At 25.3% G+C, this 23,411-nt stretch overlaps 1 protein-coding gene across 1 annotated transcript in view; it reads right to left on the reverse strand.

The window, feature by feature from the left end:
* Window positions 1-10,042, reverse strand: part of CaMKI (Calcium/calmodulin-dependent protein kinase I) — a 34,338-nt gene extending 24,296 nt beyond the window's left edge. The window contains exon 1 of the mRNA XM_016056982.4: window positions 9,880-10,042. The gene's annotated coding sequence lies outside the window, so the exon portion shown is untranslated. The remainder of the gene's footprint in view (window positions 1-9,879) is intronic.
* Between the last annotated feature and the right edge of the window lie 13,369 nt (window positions 10,043-23,411).

Here is a 23,411-nt window from a genome sequence, read left to right on the forward strand (position 1 = left end):
ACTTATTCTTTCAAAATTAAAAAAAACTTACCAAGAAAACGATTTAAATTAATTAAGAATCAGCACAAATGGCACTATTTCAAGTAACTTGGATAATTTTTTATTGTTGTTTTCCGAATTATATGGATACAGAAATATATATTATTCTATAACGAAGAAGAATATGCTATAACTATTACAATTCTGTATGTTCTGAATTCATATTTATTCACTGGAATGACGAAAGCAATGTTGACTTCACTTTAATTCGTAATGAATTGAAGACAGAAGAAATGCATTTTACCTTAATACACACATCTGTAACAGTATCCGAAATCGGAAGTCATCAGTTGCAAGTTTGTTGATAATAGAAATTAAAAATTATTGAGGAATTTTTCTTCAAATGTTTGGCGTGTTCTGTTCCTGAAAGATTTACTAATATTCTGGAGATTTTTTTCAAGTTCTTCGGCCTTTTCCTTAGGGAAATTTTGTTTCTTATTTGCTGCTAAAAAATGGCGTCTGATTCAGTCAATGACTTTGATGGAACTAAATGAAAACGTGATAAATTAATGTCCGATATTTACAGGCTCCCGCTAGACGGCGTACTCGAGCGTTGCGATCGCGAATATATTTGCAAAATAAAAAGTTTTATACATTTTTCTTCCTTTTTTTTTCTTCTTCTTTTTTTAATATTTCCTTAAATATTTCTGGGAGTAAAAAAAAATAGTTTTTTTTCCTTCAAATTGTTCAAGAAAATACAAGAACAAATGCGTAAGAAATTTCAAACAACTGAATAAACTTAAATTTCGAGGATAAATTTGAACTGTTTCTGAAACATAAATTCTCACAAACTATCTACAGAATTTTGGCAATAATTGAATAAATAAAAAAATAATTTTTAAGTTTTTCATCTTTTTTTTTTATCTTGCTTTGAAATAAAATTGTATGAGTTAGGCAGTTTGAAGTTCGCAAATACACAAAATTTAGTCAATGAATACTTAATTTCTTTGAGCAAAAATTTTTAACTCAAAAATATTAAGAATTGCGAGAATTTTTATAACAATAATTTTAAAAGAGGATTAGTACATACTAATAATTTTCTTTCAAATGGTGCAAGTACAAAAAGCATATATTTATCTTGCATAGAATAAGGAATATGACGTAATTGTAATTTACGCATTAAAGTTTAAAAGATATTGCAACTTTATATTTATTATTATTATTATGCAATTTATTATAATATTATTAAAATTTCTATCCATTTTTATCCTAAAATAGAGATTTAATTTAGGATTCTTAAATTTATTATGTTCTTAGAGAACACAAAGTTATTTTTCAGAAACACATTAAATTATAAATGCTAACAAAAATTTTCAATTAAGCATTTTTAGTTATATTTTGCTTAATTTTATTATTTTTTTCAAATGTTACTCGAACACAAAATAAGACAGGAATTGTTTGTAATTTTTTTCTTTTTTCTTTACTAAATATATAAGTAATCAGTCAATGGAAAAACACACTGTTTTGTTTATAAAATCTGTATTTTTGTCAATAAAAATTATCTTGACACAGTAATGAACCTCGTTCCTTCTTTCCGAAAACATTTACGCACATTTAACCTTCATGCACAAAAACATTTAGCATTTATGCACAAAAACATTTAGCATTTATGCACAAAAACATTTACTCACATTTAAATGCTTAATATATACATAAAATTTTGACTTTCCGAACAAATTTTTTAAAAATGGTTAAAGTAGATTTTAAAACCGGACGCCTGAAATAATAATTTAACCAATTTAGTTAAAAATATGAATTGAGATAAAGGATAAAGTTATGTGCTTTATCTCACGAAATAATGAAAATTCACTTCATTGATATGAGAAGCATTTAACAACAGTAGATTCTAAAGATTTAAAGACAAGACAACAGATTGGTAAATATTAAATAAAAATAATAATATAAATTTTACTTTCGTAGATGGAAATGCCTTTTAATAGTTTGCTGAGTAACACGTTGAAACATCCGGCGATCGTAAAATGATGTGTTCGGATGTACATTTCTAGAGAATAATAATCTATAAAAAATTTTGTGTATAGTTGCCGCCATTTGTGGTTTAAAGGTAAACTAAATACATTTTTAAGTACTGAACAATAGTGTAAAAAAAATGTATAAAATTGACAAAATGAAAATTGTTTGAAAGAATAAGTGTAAAAATATATTACTAATATTGTACTTGTTGTAAATTGATTATAATTTGCATGAAAATTTGTGTTATCAGTAAAAAAAAAAGTAAATAAATAAATAAATAAAAGTCAGTAAAAAAGTTTTAAAAAAAAATTGACTATCGGCACAGTGAAAAATTGGGGGCAACTATACACCAAAATTTTTTACAATATACACTGTAAAACTTTTTACCGTGAAATCCATTTTTACCGGAAAATGTTACGAAACAAAAAACCCTATATATCATAATTTTTACTGTAATTATCACCCAAAAATCATTTCATCACTCCAATTAAATAAATATTACTGAATAGATTACGGTATAATATTTTACGAAGAAAATTTATTTTACTGTTTAATGGATTTTACAGATGATGCGTTGAAAATGTGTCGGTATTTTATATTGTAATTTGTTAAGGAATTTCTGACAGTGTTGGAAAGAAATTAAAATTGAAAATAGAAAGTTTTGCGAATTTGTTGTATAAACAATTATAATAATAATAACTATTATTATTATATGTATTATCTTGAAAAATATTGATACATTTTACGCTGTGAGCGGAGTAGTTCTGTGGTGGAAAACATGTACAGTTTGACCAATCCCATCTTTTTAAATTTTTGACAGTGGCGTACGAAAGTACAAGAATGCAATGGGCAAGCACCTTGATTAGATACCCCTTTTAGAAGGAGTATGACCCCTGGTGACGAAAAAAAGCTAATTTAATTTAAATTATAAATGGGAAAGATATTTATAAGATCTAAACCCACAATTTATCTCTCTAATATAATAAAGATTAATGAAAAAAGAAGAAGAAAAATTATTGAAATGAAATATTTTTTAAATGTTTAAAAACAAAATGCTTAAAAAAGATTAAAAAGACGGAAAACAAATTAAGGAAACAATATAATCTCGATTATATTTGCGAAAAGGAGTGCTTTCTAATATCGTATTAATATAGCCAAAGCAAAATATATATCTATTAAATAGTGTGGGGAGCACCCAAAAAATTGAAAATAAAATAAATAAAAAATATACGAAATAAAATATATCAAGAAAAAATAGATAATAAATTGGAAGAAAGTTTTGCATTTTACTTTCTATTTTTTGATTAATATGCTAAAAAAATTAAAAAAAATGGTGACCAAAATTAATTAGCATACTTGAGGTCACCTTTTTTTTTAAACGCACTGTACTTTCAAATAATATTTAAGATTTGAACCAAATCGAAGAAATATTTCGCTTTTCTTCTGATGAAATTATCGCGAGCATAGACTTCACTTATTTTGAAGGACAATAATAATTAAAAACTATTTATTTAGATAAAGAATACGTTTGAGTGCCTGATTTTTTAATTTAAGATAACGTCTGCATTAATCAATTAATATAATTCAAACATGCCCTTCCATGCATTAAGATTGCATTTTTCTAAATTTGATAATTAGATTAAATTATTCGAAGAGTAAAAATTTTTCTTTCTTTCCTTTCTCTTCTTCTTCTTTTTACATTTACGCACTGAATGTAAGGCATGACCCGATACATGAATTACTTTACAAATTACCCTGCATTTTTTAGCTTCATATTTCTATTCTAAGTAAATAATGTTAGTTTAATATTAGTAAAAATATTTAAAAATTCAAAATGAGATCCATGAATAAAAAGATTTTCACTTGAGTTCAATAAAAAATATTTATGATATAAAAAACTTCAAAAATAAATGATTGTTTGCTATTAAGATAAGTGAAAGTATTTTTGTCAATAGTAGTGCCTGGGTAGTCGTATAAAAAACATTTCTTCTTCGATTTCAAGATAAAATATTTCTATAATGAAATATATGATATCAACACAGATAAGCAGTAATAAAAAAGTCAATGACAAGGACATTAAAATTTAAATACAGTGAAATTAGAAATTTCTTTATATTCCAGACATTAATTTTCGAAAGAATAACTAAATTATAAAAATGTTTTTTTTTTTTAAATGTGTACAAATAGAAAAATATTGTAGAAAAATAAGGATCGAGGCGAAGCAAAGAAAGCAAAATAGGAACTTCACGAGATATTATTGGCGAAAATGATGAAATGTCACTCTATGAAAACTCTCTTAGGACACTTAAAACAACTTTGTGTTTCGAAAGGAGCATAATATGGAGAATCACCTCACATTAAATTATTTTACGAGATTTAAAATCAATAGATTTAATTTATTAACATAAAATATACTTTATATATATATATATATATATATATATATATATATATATATATATATATATATATATATATATATATATATATATATATATATATATATATATATATATTTTCGATTTTAATAATTAATAATGAGATCAGATTTGTTAAAAAAAGAAATTAAATCAGCTTATTTTAAAAGAAATCCTAATTAGGTTAATTTTTGAATATGTATTCTAAACCAATTCACTGTCAAACAATAAAGAAACCAGACATAGTAAAGTTAATTCTCAAGAGACAGATAATATTAAAGGGCGTAGTCGATGTGTCTGGATTTAACTAGTTAAAGCTTTTGAATAAATAAAATAGTATTGCTCTTAATAGTATTAGTTTCAAGCGCAATTGAAAGGAATTCGTCAATGAAAGAGTTCGTCATTTTAGATATTTAATGAGTATTATTTGTATTTTAAGTTTTGTTTATAAACACAATGAGAAAAATCTTTGGTGTATTACTTGATTATATGTTTAATTCTGAAATATTATATAAAATTTCTCCAGTTTTCAATTTCTGTCATCATAAAGATAAAACGATAAAAGTAGCCACTAAAGAGTACGATTAGTTTTTCGATATACTTTTTTAAAATCAGCTAAGTTGATCAAAAATTTGCCAGTAGAACAATGCAAATGGGAACTTTGGTACGGGGTACCAGCCCAAGAGGATAACTGCTCCTTCTTCAAAAATTAAATAAAACAAAGAGAAAAGGGATAGGGAAGTTTGCGAAAGCGATGTTATATCAGTAAAATTTAAACACAATAAAATGTTATAAACTAAATAAATTTAAGTTAGAATAAGGACTATAGATAAATTAACATTATTTACAAAAAAAAAAAAAAAAAAAATCAGATAAAACATGGCACTTAGAATCTCTGCAACACTTCCTCGCCTCCCCAAAGGGCTTCATATATCTATCTATCTATATATATATTTTTTTTTTTGGCTCTTCCCAGTCGATTCTAGATCTTATGCTATTGAACATACAGTTCAATTTAATATAATTCAGTTTTAAGTTTAAATCAAAGCAGGTTTTAACGGTCCTGCAAACATGTAAGAAACCACATTTCGACAGGAATGTTTCCCCATACAGCAGATCTGTTTCCTCTTGTATAAACAACGAAACGCTATAAGGAGTAAAATATCGACCGATCTATTTGCAAAGGTGCCAGAGATTTCATGTAAACTATTACAAGAATACAGGATTTGAATTTTCTTTTAAGTATTTTTTTGAAAAATGTATGTCTCAGAAACAAGAATGATCACATTTCTACTGTGATTAACACTTTCAAATATAATGGGATAAAAGAACAATAGTCTAATTTGTGCTGGAAAAAGCAAAGTAAAAAACGCACTTTATTGTATAAAGCTTTTATTTAAAGGGGTTTATTGAATTTAAAAGAGTTTCGACGAAAAAAAAGGAGTAAAATTTTAAGTGCTTAAGATAAATTTTTTTCTGCTTAAAAAAATTGCCTGAACTGTAAGACGAGAAATATTTTTAATATTTTAAAAACTATTAAACTTTAGAAAAAGTCATTTTTCTATTAGATTTAGAAGCAATTTATTAACTTTCAAAAAATTAATGTTAAACTTTCAAAAAATATTACGAGAGCCGATCTTCTGCCTGCTGAAATGCAACAACAGATTTGAAATAAAACGCGTTGAAAGGGCCATTTTCACTTATAAACTTATGACGGCTTTCTTTCCACCTTTCTTTTTTTTGAAATTCCAATTCTTTCGAAAATTATTGCAATTTTAAGTGCTTTTCTCGTTAATTCTTTTTAATATTTTTTTGGTTTAAATAATGCTAATTTATCTCTTGTTGTGGAAAATTTTATTTCTCCCTCGCAAGATTTTCTTTTTATAAGATTTTGTTTTTACTTGCTTTCGACTTGATCTCAAATGTAACAAAAAAAAAATGAATAAATAAAATAACAAAATGAGATAAAGGGAGTAGATGATAGCCAGATATAAATTTGAACATTTATGTCGAAATTTTAAAAATATACAAAAGATTCAAAAATGAGAAAAACCATTTTCAATTTTTTTAATCGTTATATGATATAAGGTTATCGTTTTACATTGTTAATATGTAAAATTGCCACAAATACTTACTAAATTACTACAAGTTACACTAAATTACTACAAGTACTTAGAAGTACAGTCGATTATTTTTTAAATCCTGGTAGCCTATTACTATTTTGTTCTAATTAACATATTAGCAGAATTTTCTTATGCAGAATTATAATTTTATGTAAATTTATAAACATATTGAATTTTATAAATCGGAAATATCCATTTTTAAGGGAAATAAAAAATGTTAGAGAAATTTAAAGTTAAAAAAAAAGTAAGAAATTTTTTAAATTTTTTTTTAAAATTTTAGGTAAATTTCTAAATTTTAGGCACGTCTAAACTTTTTCAAACAAAAATAATCAATCAGGATTTTATTTTAGTTTGATTATTTCTTACGACAGCACGAGTTTCACATAAACCGAAAAAAAAAAAAAACAGCATTAAATTATGTGTTACTATTTTTAATAGCACTTAAATTATTCTTTACTGGTGAATTTAAAGTGTGCTTGTAATAAACATATTCATTAAATAAGATTGTTTCAGGAAAAAAAAAAACCTGAATTTGACAGTTGTCATCAAGCAAACTCAATAGGCTGGACATATATTTTTCGTGCGGATCATGTTCTTCCTTCTACACGCATTTCCCTACTCTAGTAAATATTTTCTTATTTACTTTTTTGTTTCTACACGGAAAAGTCATCTTCTGCATAAAATTTTTATCAAGGAAAAACATGTATAGGATAATAAACTTAAAAATAACTACTCTCTCAAAGTAATTGAATACAATATTAACAAAATTCATATTTCTGGTCACAACAGGCCGTGAGTTAATAGGCACAGCTTAATCAAGCGGGCCATCAACATAACATCTATAAGAATAATTAGCACAATTAAAATATTTTTATAATTAACTTATGAAATGGAGGAGGAGTACTAACCTTGTTTTTGTAACAATTAGGATTTTATAATAATTTTTATTGTGTAAACGTATTCACATCGGGTACCTGCAACTATGGAAGAAAATTGCAGAAATCAGCTGGTTGTGCATTAAAAAGATTATGTAACAGCTAAGTTTAGTTTATTATCACGCAGAATCAATTTCTGGATCAGATTTAATTGGGTACATGCAAACGGCGTCACGCGTAGGCGTCGATCGCGCGTTTTAGTGGCCAATCAGGTTCGATACCCACGCGTGACGTCACTTGCAGGTACTTAAATGCAATTTTAATGTAAATGAAGCACTTGCATACTAATAAAAATGAATGAGGTTTAGCCCAAAGACTATGGGTAGCTCAAAGACTATGGGTTAGAATTCGGTCAACATGGAGGAATAAGTTTGTGCATCCAGGCCTTAACCCTTTAACGCAGGTGGGATACTGGTATCCCTTTTATAAATATTTTTTCTGTCGCACTAATTACAAGCAAAATGTATTTTGGGATTTTTTTAATGACAAAAAAAAAAACAAAAAAAAACAAGAGTCTAATAGTTACTAAAAGAGTCTGTTATATTATCGAAATTTTATTTGCATTAAGATATAAAATCTCAAAAAAAGTTGTCTGGAAATTTTTTTTCCACTCATATTCAAAAATTTGTCAATAATTGATTTTGAAAATTCACGAAATTTCAGTGATGAATTCTATTCCTCTTCTATCTAAATAAGTGCAATTTTGTGAAATTATTGTTTGGATGTGAGCCTCATTTGGAAGATATTACCTTTAGCGTTGTGTTAGACAGTGGCGTTTAAATGCTGTATTTCATAATCATAAATTATCAAAATGCTAATTATAATATTTTTCACTTAATCTGACCTGAAATAGTACAAAATACTGGAAAAAGTATCACTAATAAAAATTCTGCTTTTGTTTTTCTGGTTTAATGAAAATTAATTCAATTCAAAGGGTCAACCCTAACACATATTAGTACCAATAGGGGAGCTGTTATGCGTAACGTAAAATAAAATATAAAAATGAATTTAATAATTTAATTAAATTATAGCCATATATTTGAGATAGATCCATTATGGTTTCATCTAACAATGTAAAATAAAATATTTTTAAATACCACATAATATTCATAATTCGAAATGAGGAGCATCTCAAGCTCCATAAATGTGTATACTAATTTAATATGCATAAAATAATATGCATACTAAATTTATATGTACACAGATTGCTTGATTAATCATTACTAACTGCAATCTTATGTCTCTAAAATCGTTGCATAATTGTAAAAAGAATTTTTTGAATCTTTTTCATGTAAAAGCCGCTAATAACAGTTAGCTTTTTTGTGTTTTCTTTTACTATTTTTATTGCTTTGTTTTCACTGAAAAATTCATATTATATTCTTAATTTTATTTAATAATGTTTCCTTAATGTGAGGTAAAATTTGGAAGAACATAATATTAATTTGCTTAATAAAAACGAATTTACATATTTTACACATGAAAATGGTGAAAAAGTAGATAGTATCCTTTTTCGGACCACTATTGCATGCAAACAAAATATTTATAAGGGATTCGGGTTTTTGGCCGAACACAGAAGACTTAACAGAAATTTGGAAAACGTTTTGCTTGAGTAAATTACGTGGAAATCGCATATATAAATTCAATTCAATTTTACTTTACTATTGCAATTAAGAAAAAATTAAGAAAAATAAGCATTTTACCACTTAAAAAGTACATTATTATTATTTATTTATTTTCAAGTCTCTGATTTAATTCCGAATGGCACTATGTAAAGTAAAAATTCAGAGCCTTCTAAAATTTATAGAATTTTACCGATGGAGTATTAATTCCTTATTATTTTCTTTTCTAATGCTGAAGTGCAAGGAAATATCAGTATTGATACTCTTAATAAGGCAATGCTTTAGTAATACGTATTCTTTTTTGTAAAATAATTTATAGCTTAAAAAGTCCTCAATATGCCTTTATTCATTAAAAAAATAATGCTTAAAAGTAAAATGATACTTTAAAGCGAAAAAAAAAAGAATATGAGTTTTTGAGCAAAAGAGCTCATAAATAAAAAGCATTCAGAAACATTTTTTAATTTTATTTTTAATTTTGTTAGGGAACTATATAACACTTAACCAAAAAAAAAATTGTACGAAAAATAATTTTATATCAACAAAAGTGCGAAATTTGATAGTTCATTTTAATATTATTTATGTAGAAAATACAAATTTCCTATAACGGTTATGTGAAACTTTTGTGTTCACGATTGGTTTAGTTTTTACGAATATCCTTTTATCGATGTTTTCGATAAATAGCCAAAACTTCGTCATCATCAAGCAAAATATTTTTTCCCTATTCGAATAAAGACAGATAACCATTATTTCCAAAGCAACACAAAAATTTACTCACAATTCCGAAAATACCCAACAATCAGTGTAGACTCCAATTTATCTGTTCACATGTAAAAGCCTGGCTGATAAAATCGATTTCCATCTCCCAAATAGAACGCTTGGCGTTCTTCTAATTGGTAAAACATTAATATTTATTCACCTGACGCAGGCACAATTCAATCACTGTCTAGAAATCTTCAGGAAATGTTGCGAACCCTATTTCAAACTCTGTTTTTACCTTTCTTGTTTGACCTAATCAATAGAAGAGCCGGAAACTTTAAATCTATGTTTGCTATCTCAGTTTAGTTTGCTTTTCTGTAGATTTTATGACTGAAATCATGCCTTAGAGTTAAATATCTAAAATCCCTGAACTAAATAAAGAAGCGAAAATTTTGCGATATTTTTATTAGTTTAACAAGATTCTCTGAGTGACTAGTAGCGCATAACTAACTATAGCTTTCGATTTTAGGGATAGTTTTGAAATTTTATTATAAGTTATTTTTAAATATTTCTTTCTTTCGAATTTTGCGCAAAATTATTGAAGTATTTATTTACTGAAAATAAAAATTGTTTTTAAGAATTTATTTATTTCAAGTTTTGTAATTTTTTAGAAATATTTTTAGAATTTTTTTTGTCTGAAATGATATTTCAAAATTAAATATCAGAAATCACTGAACTTTACATAGTGTTTTTTCGCAATGTTTTTAACTCCGTTTTAGCATTTTTTGTTTGACTTAATCAATGGAAGAGCCGGAAACTTTAAATCTATGTTTGCTATCTCAGTTTAGTTTGCTTTTCTGTAGATTTTATGACTGAAATCATGCCTTAGAGTTAAATATCTAAAATCCCTGAACTAAATAAAGAAGCGAAAATTTTGCGATATTTTTATTAGTTTAACAAGATTCTCTGAGTGACTAGTAGCGCATAACTAACTATAGCTTTCGATTTTAGGGATAGTTTTGAAATTTTATTATAAGTTATTTTTAAATATTTCTCTCTTATTGAAGTATTATTGAAATATTAAAGTTATTATTAACAAAATTATTGAAGTATTTATTTACTGAAAATAAAAATTGTTTTTAAGAATTTATTTATTTCAAGTTTTGTAATTTTTTAGAAATATTTTTAGAATTTTTCTTGTCTGAAATGATATTTCAAAATTAAACATCAGAAATCACTGAACTTTACATAGAGTGTTTTTTCGCAATGTTTTCAACTCCGTTTTAGCATTTTTTGTTTGACTTAATCAATAGAAGAGAAGGAAACTTTAAATCTATGTTTGCTATCTCAGTTTAGTTTGCTTTTCAGTAGATTTTATGACTAAAATCATGCCTTAGAGTTAAATATCTGAAATCCCTGAACTAAATAAAGAAGCGAAAATTTCGCGATATTTTTATTAGTTTAACAAGATTCTCTGAGTGACTAGTAGCGCATAACTAACTATAGCTTTCGATTTTAGGGATAGTTTTGAAATTTTATTATAAGTTATTTTTAAATATTTCTTTCTTATTGAAGTATTATTGAAATATTAAAGTTATTATTAACAAAATTATTGAAGTATTTATTTACTGAAAATAAAAATTGTTTTTAAGAATTTATTTATTTCAAGATTTTTCATTTTAAGTTTGAGTTTATTTTAAGAATTTATTTATTTTAAGTTTATTTATTTTAAGTATTAAGTAAATTTTTAGAAATATTTTTAGAAATTTTTTTGTCTGAAATGATATTTTAAAATTAAATATCAAAAATCACTGAACTTTACATAGAGTGCTTTTTCGTAATGTTTTTAACTCCGTTTTAAAATTTTTTGTTTGACCTAATCAATAGAAGAGCCAGAAACTTTTAATCTAAGCTTGCTATCTCCTTAGAGTTATATATCTAAAATCCCTGAGTTAAATAAAAAAAGCACAAATTTCGAAATAGTTTCATTAGTTTAACAAGATACTCTGAGTTATTAGTAACACATAAGCAGCTATAGCATTCTTTTATACGGATGATTTTAAAATTGTGGCATACAGAATTAATATTTCTGCATAAATTATTTTTAAATATTTCTTTCATTGGAATTCTTTAAAAAAATATTTCAATATTTATTTACTGACAAACAATGTTTTTAAGTATACACTTTGTTAAAATTTAAAAATTTTCTTTTACTTATTTATTTACTTATTTTTGAATTTGTCTTTTTGTCTAATATGACTTTTCAAAGTTAAATATTAAAAATTAATAAACTCTATAAAGAAACAAAATTTTCATATGGTTTTTTCGCAATTTCTCAAAATTTGTTTTAACCTTTCTTGATTGAATTAATCAAAAGAAGAGCAGGGAATTTTATATTTGCATTTGCTATCTAAATTTTGTGTTCTTTTTAGTAGATTTTACGTCTGAAAACATATATAGAGTAAACATAATTATCTAAAATTCCTGAACTAAATAAAAAAGCAAACATTTTGCCATATTTTTATTAGTTTACAAGACGCTAGGAGAAACTAGTAACACATAAGTATTAACAGCCTTCTCTTTTATGGATGCTTTAAAATTTGTATCATAAGAAATTAGTTTTTTGGCATACATTATTTTTAAATATTTCTTTCTTTCTAATCTTATACAAATTTTCTTAAGTCTTTATTTAGTGAAAAAAATTATTTAAGTATTTATTTATATCATACTTTACATTTTTCTTTCAGTTTTTTTTTGGAGATTTTTGTCTGAAATGACATCAAAATTTAAATATCCAAAATATCTGAAATTTATAAGGACTTATAAAGGAGAAAAAATTTTGCAGGACTTTTTTTTTGCAACGTTTCAAACTCTAATTTTACCAGTCTTGCTTGATCTAGTCAAAAGAAGAGCCTGAAACTTTATATCTATATTTGCTATCTTCGAATTAGTTCTCTTTTTAGTGAATTTTACGTCGGAAATCATAACTTAATAAGTTGAAAACCTGAACTAAATAAAGAAAAAAAAAATTCGCAATATTTTTATTAGTATAACAAGATGCTCTGAAACACTAGTAACACACAAGTAACATACAAGTAACTATAAAGTGACTATAGCATTCCTTTATATGGATGGTTTTAAAATTGCATTTTAAGAAATTAATTTTTTGACATAAACAATTTTTAAGTATTTCTTTCGATTTAAGTGTGAAGTATTTCTTTCTATTCAAGTTTCAAGTATTTCTTTCTATTTATACTAAATTCTTCAAGTATTTATTTATTGACAACAATTAAAGTATTTGTTTATTTTAGTTTTTCAGTCAATTATGTTTCAGATTTTTTACTGAAAAATAATGTTTTGAAGTTAAATATCCACAATTTATAAAGAACTAAAATTTTTGCCAGCCGACCAAGGTGGCCGAGTGGTTAGCGTGTCTGACTGCGGAGCCATTGGCCGCGGGTTCGAATCCTGCTCAGGGCATGGATGTTTCTTTCTCTCTCTGTGTTCTATGTCCTTTCCTCTTTGTATGAATGTGTCCGCCCTATAAACGGGTTTGTGGTTGTGTGACGTGGGCGACGCTGCTCCACCGCCGTGGCTTCACCACAGGTGCCCACTGGGTAACGAGAAGAGAGTAGCATTTCTGGCATTTCTGTGACCAATGGGACAAACCCCAAGTGTCCGCCATTTAAAAAAAAATTGCCATTTGTTTTAAAATTTGGTTTTAACTTTCTTGCTTGATCTAATAAAAAAAAAAGAGCCGAAAACTTTTTAAATGTTTGTTTGCCATCTTCGTTTAGTTTGCTTTTTAGTAGATTCTACGAACATATATTGAAATCATAACGTAAAGTTAAATATCGAAAATCATTTAACTAAATAAAGGTTCAATATTTTCACTATATATAATTATATTTATTAGTCTAACAAGATGTTTCGAAACACTGGCAACACATGAATGAACATAGCCTTAATTTTTGTGTATGGTTTTTAGTTGAATCATTCAAAAATTTTTGATAAAATTTTTTTTAATCCTTAACTACTTTGAATTTTATATTTTTCCTTGAGTTTTTTTTTTGGAGATTATTTTTCTTTAACATTTCAAAGTCAAATATCTAAAATCAGCTATATATAAAAAAGAAAGATTTTCGTAAATGTTTTTATTAGTTTCGCAAAATACCATAGAGCACTAATAACACATTAAAGATTACAGAATCCCGTTTTATTCATAGTTTTCAAAATTGTATCGTAAGAAATGAGTTATTTGACATATTTTTAGAAACCCTTTTTTTCAAATTTTACATTTTTTCTTTTAATGTTTTAGTAGATTCGATGCCCGAGATGATTCTCCAAAAATATGTATCTAAATTTCCGGACTTAAAAAGAAGTAAAAATTTCGCCATGCTTTTATTAGTTTTTCAAGATGCTCTAAAACTGTATTAACACGTCAAGGACTAGTGTTTCTTTTTTTGAACAATTTTAAAGTTTCATGATAAGAAATTATGATTTTCTGACACAATTTTGACATATAACATTTTTAAGTGTTCTTTTCTTCAACATTTTATCAATGGCAGCACGTAGTTTGGTTGATGACTTAATCCTTTATTTTACTTTCAAGTCTGACAGGAAAAGTTTTTTTTAAACATCAAGATGAAACGTGCTAAGTTCTTTTAATTTAGTAAATACTTTATTTATTTGCAATAAACGATCAATTTTAGTTATTGTATACATATAATTAGATTTTGTAAATTCTTATGATATTTTCTTTTTTATGTTTTAGTTAACAAAACCGTTAAATGGAGTTTAGTAAGTTTCATTGTATTTTTTATTTATGTATGAATTCTTAAAAATAATGTTTCAAAATAGATTTTATTGGATAGTATATTAATATTTTTTCCAAATTAAGTCTAATTTGGGAACCCTTTTAATTAATTAATGTTTACGCAGATATGAGACTGAATTTCAGTTTTGCAGTGTCGCTCTTAATAAGTTAAGGAGTAGTATTCTTTGTCTTGAATGATTTAGAAACTGCACAGTAAAAATTTATTTCTTGACACAATTTTGACATTTATTATTTTTAAGTGTTCTTTTTTTTACATCACATGAAGTTTGTTATTTTTTTGCATTTTCTTTCATTTTGTGAACAATATGTCTTACACGAAAGTTCCTCTAAGCGTCAAGACGAAACATTATAAATTAGTTTAATTTAGTAAAAACTTTATTTTCATATGCCAAGAATGACTACTTTTAGTTTACCCAAACATATAATTGGATTTGAAAATTCTTATTTTTTTTGTTGTTTTTTGATTAACAAAAACGTTTAATGTGATTTTCTTAATTTTAATTTTCCGTTGTTATTTATATATGTGTTGTTAAAAATAATGTTAAAAATAGATTCTAATAAATAACACACAATATATATATATATATATATATATATATATATATATATATATATATATATATATATATATATATATATATATATATATATATATATATATATATATATATATATATATATATATATATATATATATATCTATATATATATATCTATATATCTATATATATATATATATATATATATCTATATATATATATATATATATATATATATATATATATATATATATATATATATATATATTCAATTTAGTTTAACTTGAGAACTTTTATGATTAAATATGTTAAGGCTGATATGGGAATATATTATAGTTATATTATAGTTTATGAACTAAAATTTATTATAACTTTCGGAAATTTTTTTAATCGTCGAGAGTATTTTTATTATTTCTTGTAATTGAGAAAATTCCGAATGAATTTAATAATTATTATATAATTTAATATTTGATGGTGCAGGAAGGTAGTACAATTTTGTAAACAGAGTTAGTTAATTCATATGTGATAATTTATTTGCTTTGAATTTGGCAACATTTGAAATTTGAAGCATTAATTAAAAATGATTTTTTAAATTAAAATTTACTTAATATTTTAAAAGTATAAAAGAAAAAATAATGTTATGTTAAATTTAAAAATATAGTTATCTCAAGAATCGTAATACACATATTCTAAAACACGTCTTTTGGTCATAAAAATTATTATTATTATTTTTTTTGTTGAAATTAGCTATATGATTAATTCAAAAATGATATCAATGGCAATAAAATAAAGAACAGTACAATGTTTTACGTTAATCAAATATTTGTTTAACTGATTTCAAATCTAAATTCATTGTACGAACTTAATGATTGTTGCTTATAACTGCATCAGTAAAATTCACAAATGAAGTTGAAAAAGTATTAAATTAAAAACCTCAGAAATGGCGAGATATGTGAGTTGATTTTTATACCTGAGGCTGTCAAAAGTGAAATATATTTATTCAGCTGTATTTTCAACCTTTCAATGATAGCTTTAAGTAAACATATAACATCTTATTTTCATATTCAATCGCGCAGCAAAGACTTAAAGAGCATCAAACAATAATAAATTTATGAGCAGGTGTTTGTGGCATTTAGAGAAACGGATTTTGTCTACCAGAGCAAGAAAATCGATTTGAGTAACCGTAAATTAATCTTGAGAATTCGACTTGTAGCTTTCTAATGAACATTAGAGTCATTTGAAGATAATTTAAATCCATTGAATATTTGGAAATGAAATTTAGAGTTTCTTGATTAATACATTCAGAAATTTATTAAGGTTCATTTCAGAAATGAGACAGTCATGTCTCTTACCATTTCTAGATTCAGAAACTTCAGTGCAAAATTTATCATAATAATTACGGTTATGGTTTATAGTTGTAATGCTAAATTCAATTTTCGGACATTAACCGTTTATCATAAATTATTCGAAATAATGAAGCAAATAATATTTTTTATTTCTTTATAAATCAATGTAAAATAAAATTTCAAAATGATTTATTTTTTAATTTTCTATTTCAAAAATATTGGGCATAATTTGTTGGCAAGGAAAAAAATTGATGCTCATATAACAGAGAAGCATTCATGACTTTTACATTGTTTGCATATTAACAAACACAATAACTCATTTAACTGTCATCATTTTTTAAAATTTTAAACATAACGACTTAGATTTCAGAACAAATAGTATTTTTTTTACCTTTATGTAAAATAATAAACTCAGAATTTTGTTAAAGTTTTTATTTTGTTTTATATCTGTCCTTCAGCAGCCGACCGAATTTTGGGTTTTCGACTACTAATGTTCAACTCCGTAGCCTTGTAATTTTGAACCAATCCAGAAGACAAAGAAACTCATGGATCAGTACCCCCAGAGGTATTGATTTGTTATGGAAACATGGAGGACTTAGCCATTCGACAGATTTATTGTCCAGCAGTCAGCATTTACTACATGAGGAGTCTTCGGCCGGCTGGGATCGAATCCACGAACTCTTGGACATGGCCCCAGTACCCTACCAACCAGACTACAGACCTTTTGTAAAAGTTTGAGATAATCGACGTTATTGCACATAATTATTCATCTTTCAGAGAGTTTTTGTCTGATTGATTTTAAATTTTTTCCCCACCGCATGCCATGAAATCAGTCGTCAAAAATACAAGTTCTCAAAATGGGCACACAATCTGAATTTCTCTGAAGTCAAAGAATTCGGTCAAAGAATTTTTAAGCATGCACAATCAGTATGGATATTTGTATGTATAAAAACTTATTTTTAAAATTAATTCATAATCATTTATGTATTACGTATACAGCTAGTAAAAATAACAGAAGATATATGATTTAGGTTCTTCTCAAGTAGATGAACCTTTTAATGTTCGCAAAGTCCTTTAAAATGATTTTAAAATAAATGAAAAATTATTACTTCGAACTATAAAAAATAACAATTATTGAAAAAGTTTAAATAGTTAAATTAAAAAACGCATTTACTTAAATATTGTCTCTAAATAATTTTTGCAATGTTGTCGTATAGCGCGAAATAGTTCGGGAAAAAAACTTCGCGAGAATGGGTAAAATAGGCATTAAAACAGAGGTAATAATAAATGCTTGGAGGAAAGTATTTTATATTTCATTTTAGTACATTAAAAGAAATGCGAAATATGTTTTAATAATTCACTTTATTCAGCTCAAAACTTGTGAAAAAAATGAACTAAAAAAATGCACTCTAAATCAAGAGTGCATTTAAAATTAATTTCTTTTTTTGGATTAATCATAGATCTCTCTATTAGAAAAGTATCTTTCGCAGACGAGTTTTTTTAGTAGTATTTGTTAATAAAAAAGTATCGTGGTCCTTGTAAAAGTAATGAGATCATTTACATTTATTGTGTCACGTCTTGGAGATGGCAGGTGTCGTGTTTTCTTGTTAGACAAATTCATAGCATTTTCTAAATTTCTTTCCTCAAATTCATTTGTGAATTCATTTAAAATAACTCTCTTATACGATTTTATTAGTCTATTACTAGTCTATTTTTAATGGAGTTTCTGAAATACCAAGAGGTTCTCTCCTCGTACCAACCCCCTTTGCTCTCCTTCATCATTCTTTCGTTTTTTCTTTTTAAAAGTAGATAAAAAAAAAGATAATTTAGTTCATAAAATATCAATCAATATGCTTGAAATGAAAGAATACCTGGATTTTAAAAATAATCAACGGTACACTAAAAAAAAAGAAGAATGAAATTTAGGGATACAATATAGGCGATTTAATAAGAAGTAATAAATGATAAACTATTTTACTTGTTAACAATATAGAGCGTTAAAACATTATATTAACATATCATAAAACAGTTCGCGTCGGAAACAGTATCTATCTCTCTTTAAACTTTGTAGTTTTCGAAATTTCTTTATAAATTTTAAGATTTATATCTGGCAACATCTTATACAGCTCTCTTATTTTTTATTTATTCATTTTTTGTTACCTTTGATAGCAGCTGAGGTTAAAAAATGAAAACCACGAGATAGATAAATTTTTCTATAACGATGGGTAAATAATTATTACTTGAAAAAAAAAACGCAAAAAATCATTTGAAACTGAACTAACTTTCAGACAAATAAGAGTTTCTAAAGAAAAAAAAAGAAAAACTCTGGTAATTTTGTTTATTCAAAATGGTTCTATTAGCAGAGGTAAAGTTTTTTCATTGTATAGTTGCATTTCAGCGGAGAATAGGCAAACGGGATTATTTTTTTTTAACTGCAAGTTTAAAAGTTGATAATTCTCAAACCAATAATTGAGTCGTAAATCTTTTTTGTACTACCTCTCTCCTATTAATAGATATTTCTTTTCAAGAAATATGTATTGTATGCCAGAAAGTGACGTAAAATACTTTAACTGATAAATAAAATGCAGAATATTTTCTCTAATAAATAACTTATTTACTCAAAACAAATCATGAAAGCTATATAAACATTTTTAATCATTTTTATTTTTTTGAAATTTATAGTTTAACTGCAAAGCATTAAATAATCATCAGCAATTTTTTAAGTTATTTACAAAGGAATTTTATTTTTAGGTATTTTTTTAAAATTTTGTCGTTTTTTGTGAGAATCACTCATAAAACAGATATTTTCAACCCCATTTGACAATTGGAAACTTTTTAAAATAATTTTGATGTTAATAATTGTAAAATAAATAATTGTATATAAAACAAAACTATGAAATGATAAATCATAAAAGAATAAAATTATGCTTGGTTTTTTTTTACATATAGTAATTAACAATAATAAACCTCTTATTATATGAATGACAGAAAGATAAGATTTTAGACAATAAACTACTGATTTTAAACGTAAGAATTAAATTGCAGCCCTTGAAATTGAAACAGAGTTTCTGATTTCGCAACATGAACAAAATGAACATGAATTGAAAATGACAACCAAACAAAGCCTTGAAACGACTATAAACTACTTTATGCAAGCGATATCAAAAGAAGGTCGGTGGATTAGAAATTGTATTCAAAATGAAACGGGTTGAAAACGATTAAAGTGTCTGAGCAACCTATTTTACGCTGTGAAGCTGTTGCCACGATAATTAACCTTTGCTTTGGAAAATCGTTTGCCTTATAAGCTGTTAATGACCGCGTATGTGCTACTTGAAATAAACATTATCACCGGAAAAAGAAATCGAGTGAATAATAATGATGCTGCAGGAAATTTTCATTAAATTGACGGTTACGTCTGATTATGCATATTTTCACAAGATTATTTATTGGTGGAATGATACTTGATATTCAGACGATTTTCTGTTATTTTAGTTGCTCAAAACAGTTTCGTTAGTAAACGATTGAATAGATAATTACTACTCCCTTTTCTCTTTTAAAATAAGAATGGCACTATGTATTTTCTGTTTAACAAAAGTATATTATTAAAGTTATTAAAACCTTATTTTAATTAATAATATATTGAAAATGTATAAGAAAATGTATTACAAAAATTATATAAAAAAATATATTAGAAATAATAGTAGTAAGTATTTTTTAAGAAAATTAATGTCATTTATCATCAGAATTAGGCCGCTTATTAAGGCTGTTTTTTGTTACGTCTTACATATTTAAAAATTTTGTTGATAAATAATTAGATATATAATTACTACTTTTTTCTCTTTTCCAAAAAAGAACAACAAGAAGTATTTTGTAAATGACCAAAATGTATTATTCATGTATGAATATATTATTATATACCAATAAAATATCAAAATATGTCTTTACATATTAATAATATATTTATCAATCAGTTTTTTTTAAAGGAAATTAGTACCATTTTTCATTAGAACTAGACTAGTTCGTGAGAAATTTTTTAGACTTTTTTCCACCGCTAAAAAGTTTTCTTAATACACAATTAAATCAATAATAGATTTTTTGTTTTTTCCCTTTCAAATAAAAACAGTAATAAGTTTTTTCTGCTTAATTGAAGTAAAGTTTTTACATTAATATTGTATGAAAATATATTTAGATAGCAATATGTTTAGCAATGAATTCTTTTCAAGAGTATTTATACCATTTATAATCAGAATTAGGCTTGTTATTGGAAAATTTGTTTTGAATTTTTTTTAGCAGATAAAAAATTTCATTAATTAACAGTTCTATGGAAGATTAATACTTTATTTTCTCGCTTTTTAATACTAATAACAATGAGTATTTAGTATTAAACCAAAATACATTAGTGTTTAACAAAAATATATTAAAAATATGTTTTATTCAAATGTGTTTAGCCGCGAATTTTTTCTAGAAAATTAATACCATTTACCATTAGAATTAGACTTTATTGAGACTTTTTTATGCCTTTTAGCCGTATATTTAATTTTTTATGCCTTTTAGCCGTATATTTAATTTTTTTATGCCTTTTAGCCGTATATTTCATTAATAAATTATTAAAAAAATAATAACTAATACTTTCTTTTCTCTCTTCCAAATAAGAATAATAATAATAACATTTTGTGTGTGACTGCAATATGATATTAATATAAGAACCGATTTATTGAATCTATATTTAGACATTGATAATTTCGAATTATATATTTTAAGGAAAAAGATAATCTTTGAAATTTTTTTTTGAAAATTTCATAATTTTTGTATATAAAATTTCTATAGAATGTATTAAGCAGTATAATTAAATATTTGTAGAACTCCATAAGTTAAAACTGGAAATATTTTATATAAATAAGAAACTATAAAGCTAACTGAGCATTTTTGAAAACTTTTTTGAAAAAAAAAATTTTTTTTTAGAAAACAAAGTTTTAAAGCACAAATAAAAGTACATATATTGATATACCATAGTTTTAGTTCAGACACTGTGGAAGATTCTTGCTTATAGAACTGAAACAATAGTATGTCAATATAAGTACATTCATTTGAACTTTATACACGTTGTTTGTTACTTTAGTCCGTTGTTTACATAGCACAAAGTTTACCCTTCCCTTTGTTGGACATATTTTTTATACTTAAAATTTATATAGTGTAAATAGAGAATGCATGCTTGAACAAATAAGAAAATATTTGAGGACAATTTTTATAGAAAACTAATTTCTAAAAAGAAAATAATAGAATTAAAATAAAACCTAAACAGTTAAAATATAAAATGTCGCTTACTTTATAAAATAACAGAATTTATAATAATTTAAATTAGATTTAAAGCAATTATTTTAAAGCAGCTTGCCATTTTCTCTCTTTGTGCTTGGTTGTAATTTTGTTAAAATACACTCAAATTCCTGGTCATCGGCAATTTTTTTTATACGAAATTGAACTTAAATAAAAGGATTTATAGTATATTGTTTATATAAATAATCGTTGATATCTTATGACAAAAGTTGCTGTCACCGCGACTGCAAGTAAGTGCTGTAAACTTCACAGCATGCTGATGTAAAATTTACTGAGTGCTGCTTTGAATATTACTGTTGACGGTTGTAAAATTTACAACAAAGTTGCTGTTTTGAATGTAAATTTCACGAAGTGCTGTGAATAATACAAACTGCTGTTAATGTCACAATATATTGTTTCTGAGTATGCTGTGAATATAACAGCATACTTCTGTCAATTCTATTACTGTTTTTGCAGTGTTACACACTGTCAGTCTTTTACATCAATCAACTGAAATATTAACAGAATTGTTCTCAACATCAACTTTGTAAATTTTACATCCGCTACTGGTAGCAAGTTTTAATGTGAAATACGATATAATGTAAAATACACAGGATTTTTATAATGTACATAAACTACCTCATTGAAAGCCTATAGATCTATATATATATAAATAAATTAAGAAATTGATTAAAGTATAAATAATGCAATACGTATAGTTGTACAAAGAAAGGTACAAGTGAAGTAAATATAAATTTATTACCATGTATGGTATTTAAGCGTATTAATAATACTATAATCTGAAAATCTAATTGCAAAAAATGTTTACAATAGACTACTGCACATGCTATAATAAATATTTCAATTTTTATGCATGGTATCTTTGATTTAATGCATAATGACAAGATTAAGCTGCAATTATTAAATCATTATTTACTAGTATGTTTAAATAGAGATTCCTAAATTAAATACAAAATGAATTAAAATTTTTGTACGATCAAAATGTGTTTAGCTGAATATAAATTTTTATTTGACTTCAATTACTAAAGTAAAGCTGATCATATCATAATTATTTTTTTTATAGTTATCTATGTTTGAATCACGAAAATGTTCTCTGACTTCTATGGAATTGTTTTTACAAACCTGTTTAAAAAATTTATGAGTTTAACAAGTAGGTTAATGAAAACAAAACAACATACATTGTTTTTGAATTAATTGAAACGGGGACTTTAACCTATCTTAATATACCGATTGTTCCGTAATAACCATCATTCTTAATAATTTCAAAAATCCATATAAAAAAGTAAGAAAAAAAGTATGAACATAACGGGTCCCAAAATAATATTAAAACAAGGAAAATCAAAATCTAACTAATCACGATTTAGGAAAGCGAAACTGAGAACACTACAACCTATTTAATTACCAAAGGAGACAGGGGAGTAGCTAAAAGGTGGTTATAAATTACATCTACGAGCTTCATCAGGCAATAAAACTGGTTTTGGTGCTTTCGTCTCCCTCTTTTTTTAGTGATTCTTCAGATTTTAAAACTGTTTCCTTTATTTCTAGTTAAAACACT

This window comes from Parasteatoda tepidariorum, chromosome 1, assembly GCF_982258835.1.
Source record: "Parasteatoda tepidariorum strain Cologne lab strain chromosome 1, Ptep-v5.0, whole genome shotgun sequence".
NCBI classification, from domain to species: Eukaryota; Metazoa; Arthropoda; class Arachnida; order Araneae; family Theridiidae; genus Parasteatoda; species Parasteatoda tepidariorum.